Source organism: Moschus berezovskii, chromosome 3 (assembly GCF_049115385.1).
Source record: "Moschus berezovskii isolate FMDL1 chromosome 3, NW_MosBer_1.0, whole genome shotgun sequence".
NCBI classification, from domain to species: Eukaryota; Metazoa; Chordata; class Mammalia; order Artiodactyla; family Moschidae; genus Moschus; species Moschus berezovskii.
Genome location: NC_142462.1, coordinates 106,224,603 through 106,232,085, shown reverse-complemented (window position 1 = coordinate 106,232,085; position 7,483 = coordinate 106,224,603). Strand labels below are relative to the sequence as shown.

The window sequence follows — 7,483 nt, the reverse complement described above, 5'->3', positions numbered from 1 at the left end:
CAGTGGAGGACCAGAAGCTCCCAGGGCTCCACTGTGTCTCCTGGAATACCCTCTCACCAAACAACCCCATGTCTGGTTTCCTTCTCACTGGGGCTTGGCGCTCTCCTGCTCATCTGGGCAGCCACCTCTCCAGGGCAAAGCTTCAGCAAGGCCTGTCTGGGTGGGTCTGGCCTGACCTGAGGGCACTGTCACCTTGGGGCTTGTATAGCCCCCCAGTGCCCAAGCTGGTTTCAGTCTCCCTGGTTTACAACCCTGATCTCCGTGCAAACAGAACTCCTACAGGAAGGCATAGAAATGTATGCTGTTATCAATAATTTCCACCCAATAGGAAGATTCTCTGAAGATGTTTTGATGGGAGGACAGTAATGGACAGGAAGTTGCTGGCTGTGGGGGGGGGGGGAAGGAAAATTGAAGACCAGACAGGAGGGAGGAAGCCAGAAACCATGGGCTCCTTTTGAGGGTCATCCTTGATGGCTGCCCATGAGAGGAGGTCCCTGGAGGGCAGAATTGATGGTGCCACTTTGGTGCGGGGCCGGGGGGTGGTGGTGGTGGAGTGGAGGTTGTAGCTGGGATGAGGGAGGGACACGTGGATATCTGGGGCTAAATTAAGTGTGGAAATCTCGGTTTCTTTTGCTGGATTGGGCACAGTCCTGGGAGGATGGAGACAAGGGTTTCAGGGAGAGAGCTTCCATATTTGCTCCCTGCCCCATGGCTCTCTGAACCTGAGCAACATCGTGATTTCTTTGGACTTCAGAAACCACCCTGATGTTGGTATTGTCTGTTTTGGCTCTGGTCTAGCATCTAGGGTTTTCAAGAGGAGAGGAGCCAGGTCTGCCTCAATATGAACAGGATTAAAGAAGTCAGGTTAGCAAGGGAGCTCTAGGGCCATTGACCACCCATATTCTCTCAAACAAGCCTCGTATCCTCAGGTCCCCCGCTGGGTGCTGGGGCGGGGATCTGATTCCAGGCACGGGTGCCTGTGTCGGTGTGTTGGCTCTGAGCACCTGGGGGGTCCCTCCGACCGTCGGCGCCCACATCCGGACCTGCGGGAGGCGGCTGTGTGCCCCATCCCGCGGGCGCGCCCGGCTCCGGTGCCACCAAGGACGCGCCCCTCCGCCCCACCTCGCCGCCGGCGGGGTCGCCTGGTGCGGGCCGAGGGCACCCGGCGGGTCTCCTTCAACGTGGGAGCGGGGAGCGCGGGCGAGGCGGGCGGCGCGGGCGCTGGGTGCGGGGAGGCGCCCCCTGCCCCCTCTGCCGGCCGCTCTCGGGCGGTCTAGCTGTCAGCCGAGCTCCGAGCCAGCCAGCGCGAGCCAGGGAGGGAGCGGCGGCGGGCGGCGGGCGGCGGGCGGCGGGGAGGGGCGGGGGCGCGCGAGGGAGGGAGGCAGGGAAGCGGGGAGGGCGGGAGGGAGGAGAGGAGGACCCAGGGAGCGCCAGGCAGCTGGAGTTTTTGCAGCGCTTGGCCGGGCTTCAATGCACAGCAGCAGCGAGCCGCGGCGGCAGCAGGCAGCCCGGGAGCTCCGGCGGCGGCCGAGCCAGCGGCGGCCCGGCTCCCTGCCCCCTGCAAACTTTGCGCGCAGCCCGCCCGGGGGGCCGGGGGCGCGCCCGGGAGGCCCGGCTCGGCCCGCGGCCGCGCTCTCCGCCGCCGCCGCCCCGCGCCTCCCCGGGGAGCAGCCGGCGGCTCCCGCGGCCCCCCAGCCCCGGCCCCTCGGCCGGGCCCGGCCGGGCCCCCGGCGGGGGCAGTCGCGGCGCGGCCGACCGCGGGTGGCCGGGGGGTGGCCGCCGCTGCCCAGGGAGGCGCGGGGAGGCGCGGACAGCGCTCCCCGGCGGGTCCCCGGCGCACTCGCCGCGCCCGGGCAGCGGCCCGGCCGGGCGAGCATGGGCGGTGCGGAGTGACGCCGCCGTGCCCGCTTGGCATCAAGGACATTCAGCCCGCGGGGGTGGGGACGAAGGGGGGCGGCCCCGCGTCGCCACCGCAGCCCCCGAGAGCCGCCACCGCTGCTGCTCGGGCTTCGGGGCTTGGGATCTCGGGGAAAAGGGGTGCTTCGAAGCTAGCCGCATTTCCCGACCTTTCTGTTGGACATTCCGCCCACCCTGGACGCCGCCGGAGGAGCTGTCAAGTCCCGCAGGCTCTGATTTCGCCCTCCGCTTCCTTGGCCTCCCCCCTGGGTTCCCCGCGCCTCGGTGGAGTATTCGCGTTGGTTCGGGGCTGGGCTGGAGGAGGCAGCCACACGCGCGCACACGCACACGTTCAGAGGAGGGCGAGAGGCAGCGGCCCCAGCACCATCTGCAGTGTCAATGCGGCGCTCCCGCTGAAGCAGGCAAAGCGGCGCTTGCAGGTAAGGAGCCGGGCGGGCGAGGACAGCGCGGGCGGAGATACCCGCGCGGTCCGGAGTCCTGGGCTGCCCCGGAGCCAGCCCCCTGCACTCACGTACACACATACACACACACGCGTGCGCGCACACACACATACACATAAGCACACGCCGCGCATTCGCACCTGTCCACCTCCCACCTGGACACCCACGTAGGTGCGGTGCGGCCGGAGCAGGTATTTCCCGTGTTCTTTCTCCTCTGACGCTCTGGGACTCAGACTTCGCCAACCGGGACTTTGGGGTGGGATTCTGTGCCTTCCTGCCTTTCCCTCCCGGCCGGCCAGGTTGAGGGAGCGATTTTTTTTTTTCCCCCTAGTTCCCAGCCACTGGCATCCCTAGCTGGTTAAAAAAAAAACGAAAAAACCAGAGAAGTCATGGTCTTGGGAGACCCGCCCCAGGTAATCTCTGCTCCGTGGCCTTGGCGCACCGGGGGGTTTTAACGCTGGGACGGACCAACAGATATTCAGACAGATCTTTGGAAAGCGGGGTGGCCCCGCGCACGGGGAGGAGGCCACAGAGGCGGATGGGGCTGCAGTTCTGTAGGGCGGTGCGTATGGAACAGGCACTGCGTTTCCCCAGTAAGAGGCAGCACAACCGCTTTTCTGAAGCGAGGCACCGCTTTCCCGGGAATGCGCCGGGGTTTCAGGCAGGAAGGGGCTTAAGCATCGCTTTGGATTTGTGGCTGGTCTAGAGAGACTGTATGGGGCCGGATCCTCCATAGAATGTCTAAGCTACTAGCATCTCCAGTCTGTGGGCAACAGCAATCCTACACGCGCCTGGGGCTCCCTAGCCTTCCCTCTGCACTGTGCCCGGGGAAACATGGGGATGCTTTCCCTTGCCTGCGCCTAACACCTGCCACATGCCTTTCGAGCTGTGTGTCTGAGAAATAGAACTAGAAGGGAGATGGAGGAGGGCGCACTGCAGGAAGGGAGGAGGGTCCCCCCCACCTTCATGACCACCTCAGCAGTGCCCACCCTACAAAGAGGCCAGGCATTCTTGGGTCTGGCAGCGTCTCCCAGAGCCAGGCTGCTCCTGACAGGTGGAACCACAGGCTCTCCAGAAGCCTGTGGTTCAAGGCTCTGTCTCCCTTAAGCTTGTCCTTTTTTTTTTTTTTCTCCCTGGCTGGAGTGTCACAGGCTGCCCATTTTCAAACTTTTTCTGGAGGAGGTGGGAAGTGATAGGGTTCCCAAAGTTTTTTTTTTTTTTTCTCACAGTTCCCATTTGGGGATCAAAGACCAACCCGTTCAGGGCTCTGTTGTAGGGAGCAGAATGTGAGATCCATTACAACAGCAGTTTGGAGTTGAATATAGATTTAGCGAGGTTCTGTGTTTCTAGAGCTGTCCCTTTTGGCATAGCTTGTTGGGCAACTTGGCAAGAAATGGAATCAGCTTGTACTCTCTATACAAGATCATGTGTTCAGCGTGTCCTGCAAACCCACCAGTGGGAAAAATATGTTGGGAGTTTTCCAGAACATTAGGGGGAAGGAGGCAACATTCTTTCGAACAAGTGGGCCTTAGTGCTGGGCACAGGATTCTGTAAATACTGAAGATGGGTGCTGAACTAAAGGGCCCTCTTCCTACCCCCATCTCTCTGCTATTTTCAAACTTTGTTCAGCTCCTGCAAAGGTCTCCAGTTAGGCTGGGAAGGAGAGAACCAGACATCCCCCGGAGGGAGATTGTATTCCCCGCTGTGTGCTGTGTGAGCTGCCCTTTGATTGATTGAAAAGGGTAGATGGAATAAAGCAAAGCTCTCACAATGGGGAGAGCCCAGTCGAGAAAAGAGACATTATTCTCTTTTTAAGAATGGTGGGTGTGTGTACACGCACCTAGGTATACGCACGCCTTCTCAAAAAGCCTTGCTGTGTGTGGTCAGCTCTTTCAACCACATAACAAAGGTTGACAACGGGACCCATCTCTATATCTTTGTGGTTATGGAAGAGCCTTAACATGTCACACGCATGCCCTGTGGGTGCGTGGACAGGGAGGTCCCATGTATGCGTGGAGCAGCACATGGTTTTCTACAGAAATAGCACCAGCGATGGTGGGTGGCTCCCAGGTAAACATTCCCTCAGGGCACCTTGAAAGGGCAGAAAGGTGGGGTCCAAGCTTCCCGAAAGGTCTGTGTGCCTTCCAGGGGAAATCTCTGCACCTTTCTCTGCTTCCTTCCCCAGCCTCTTTCCTTTCTTGATTATTTGCAGCCGCAGGATCCATCATATTCAAGCCAAGCCAGCAGTCACTATGCTGGTGACAAGCTAAACATTTTTTTTTTAACGTGGGTTCAAAAAATCCCCACACTTTCAGAACTTAGTGTTAGGTCCCAATTTGGTTTCTAGGACAAAGCAGGCATTAATTAACGTCTGTGTAAAGCTGGCTCTGCATCTCATTTATTCCCTGGCTCTCTGGCCCAGCCCTGGAGCATGTCACGTTCGTGGTCACTCTCCCTTTCCACCGGTAGCTTTCCAGCTAAGTTCTCTGGGTGGCTGGGTGGGGGCTTCCTCATTGCTCGGAAGGGAGTCAGACTAGCTTCCGTGCAGACCCTCGCTGCTGCGGGGCTGTGCTCCGGGCGTCTCTGCTGTAGGGCGCGGCGTGGCTTGCCGGCGAGCCCTTACTTCTCGCCGGATCCAGCTACTGCCGGGCTCTCCTCTGTCCTCGCAGCCCATCATTCTGGATGCCCACCAATGCTCGGGCAAACGTTTCCGGAGGAATCCGAGGCCGCCAACTTGTTTCCTTTCTGCGTCTGTGCCTCTCCCTCCCCGCGGCCGCTGTTCCCGCAGACAGGGAAGTCTGCGCCGCAGAGTCTGCCTACACTTGGCCTCCCGATCCTTCTAATCACGACGAAGGCTGCAGGGAATTAAGTGGGGTGGGGTGGGGGATCTTTCTAGCGCGGCAGCGGTCCTGAAGTGGAGAGAGCGCTCAAGGGGCGGGGAAACCACCCGCTCTTAGCGCCTGGTTATCCCCAAGCTTTGATGCAAAAGAAATCGCCGCCCATCTCTCTCCTCCTAGCCAGCTAGGGGGCATTTTTCAGTCGTTTTTCTCCCCATCCTCACCCAGAGAAGCCAATCCACAGACAATGCCACTTCAAGACCTGTTGGGGTGGCTTCAGCGAGGGGCTGTGATAGGGTGTCTGCCCTGCAGAAAACCCGCCCGAGATCCAGGCTGGGATGCGTCTGGGATGCTACACACGTGCTACTCTTTCTCGGCTCTTTTCTCCTCTTCTTCGTCTGTGTTCAACGCTGCCCGATGTGAGGCCGGTTGGGACCCTCGGGCAGTAGAGCAGGGCTCGGGTCCCTCCCTTGACACCCCGTCTTCCTCCCCCACCCCCGCCACTTTCCTCCCACCCCCGCCCCTCCCCTGGCCAAGCCACCTCGTGGCTTTGTGCACACATCCGCCAGCCCATTCGCCCTCAAATTTGTGGCACTCCAAGAAATCAATATAACATGAATTTAACGACAGCTGCATGATTAAGTGTTATTTATATTTAAGAGCGGCATTTTAAAAAGACGGCGCACTAATAAATCAAACGGCTGTTGCGGAGATGCACGTGATTAGGGTAATTGCCCTATAGGTTCTGTGGAGCAAGGCTTGGGCGAGAGGAGCCCTGCGGAAGCTACCTTCTTAGTAGGTATGCGCCCCACTGCTCTCCACCCTGCATCCCCACCTGATCCCCTCTCTTGGTCCGGGCTGACCGGCTCTTCCTTCCTCGCTCCTCCCTGCCCAGGTCACAGGTAGCCTTCCAGTTGTGGCAGGAAGGTGAAGTCAGCAGGGAGGCTGAAGGGGGCTCTGCTGCTTAGTGGTAAGCGAGGGATCTTTAAAGTGGAGGGAGGCAGGGGTCCTAATTCCCGGAGCAGGGGCCTGGTTCCCGAAAGAGGAGGCTGCTTCCCTGCTTGATAACAAGCAGCTTGGAAGAAAAGCTTCCTGAGTCCCAGGCCAAGTCTGCATGAACCCCCGCATCTCTGTGCTTAGGATCATGTGACATCAGCCTCCCCAGGGAAGAGGCCGTGAGGACGTATTTGTCCTTGTGAAAATTACAGAATGAAAAATAATAATAATTAGTGATGATAATGGTGGCTAGTATTTCCTGAGCACTTACTTGGCAGAGGCATCGTTTAAGGGTTTGCACAGGTTGGGCCATGTCTTCCTTGTAACAGCCTGAAGCGACAATCACTGTTATTATCCCCATTTCCTCCCCAGAAAACTGAGGTGGGGGCAGTGTTGGGGGAAGGGGACGGACTTTGTCCAGGATCACACAGCTGGTAGGGGTGGAGTCAGGTCTCAACCCTAGGCAGACTGACCTGGCCCCTTGTCACTGTGCTGTTGCATCATTAACAAGCCATGGGGAGGTTTGCGGGGAATGTGCTGGGGCGAGGTTTAGAATATCTGGTTTCTCCCTTGGACCACCTCTGTGATCCCAGGCAAATCTATTCATTCTTTGAACCTCCACTTCCCCTATCACCAAATGGGGTTGGGCCTTATCCTTGACTGCCGTTGGTTGTGAAATTTCGAGGATCATTCTGGCAGAGTGCTCAGTTCCTGAGGGTGACTCTTGCCTCATTTGGCGGCTCCTTTTTCATCCTGGGAAAAACCTAAGGAGGAGTGAATGAGTGCAGTCCTGATCTCTGCTTTTGACTCTGTGAGGCTCTGAGTCTTATGCTGATAGGAGTCTAGTTCTCCCAGTGGCTGTTTCACACTCTCATTTAATCCTTCAAATCACCCAGTAAAGTGGGGATTATTTATTCTCATTTTGGTGGTCTGGGAACTAAGATGGAATGAATGCCCAAGGCCCCAGGCTGCATACAGCGCATGGTCTTTTTATTCTTTGGGAAGTATGCACACAGTACATGTTCACCACTTGCTGGCTCATTCATTGATTAGCCGCCCTATGGTTCCAGATCTTGGAAGCCAGAGGCAGGAAAGGAATCTTTGCTTGCGGATGTCATGATGTGCTGGGGGCCTGGACCATATGGTGTTGGAGCAGAGAGTCATTGGAAATTGGTGCAAATGGCCTGTGGGTGGGGAAGGTCATGGTGCAGACTTATGGTAAGTGTAGCGCTTAGCCAGAAATGACATCCTGATTCTGAGAAATGTGGGCAGCAAGGCCCTGATAGAGCCCAT

The 7,483-nt window shown here is 58.2% G+C and overlaps 1 protein-coding gene across 1 annotated transcript in view; it reads left to right on the top strand.

Moving 5' to 3' along the window:
• The first annotated feature begins 1,497 nt into the window (after positions 1–1,497).
• Positions 1,498–7,483, top strand: part of PLXNA4 (plexin A4) — a 492,275-nt gene continuing 486,289 nt past the window's right edge. The window contains exon 1 of the mRNA XM_055421287.2: positions 1,498–2,336. The gene's annotated coding sequence lies outside the window, so the exon portion shown is untranslated. The remainder of the gene's footprint in view (positions 2,337–7,483) is intronic.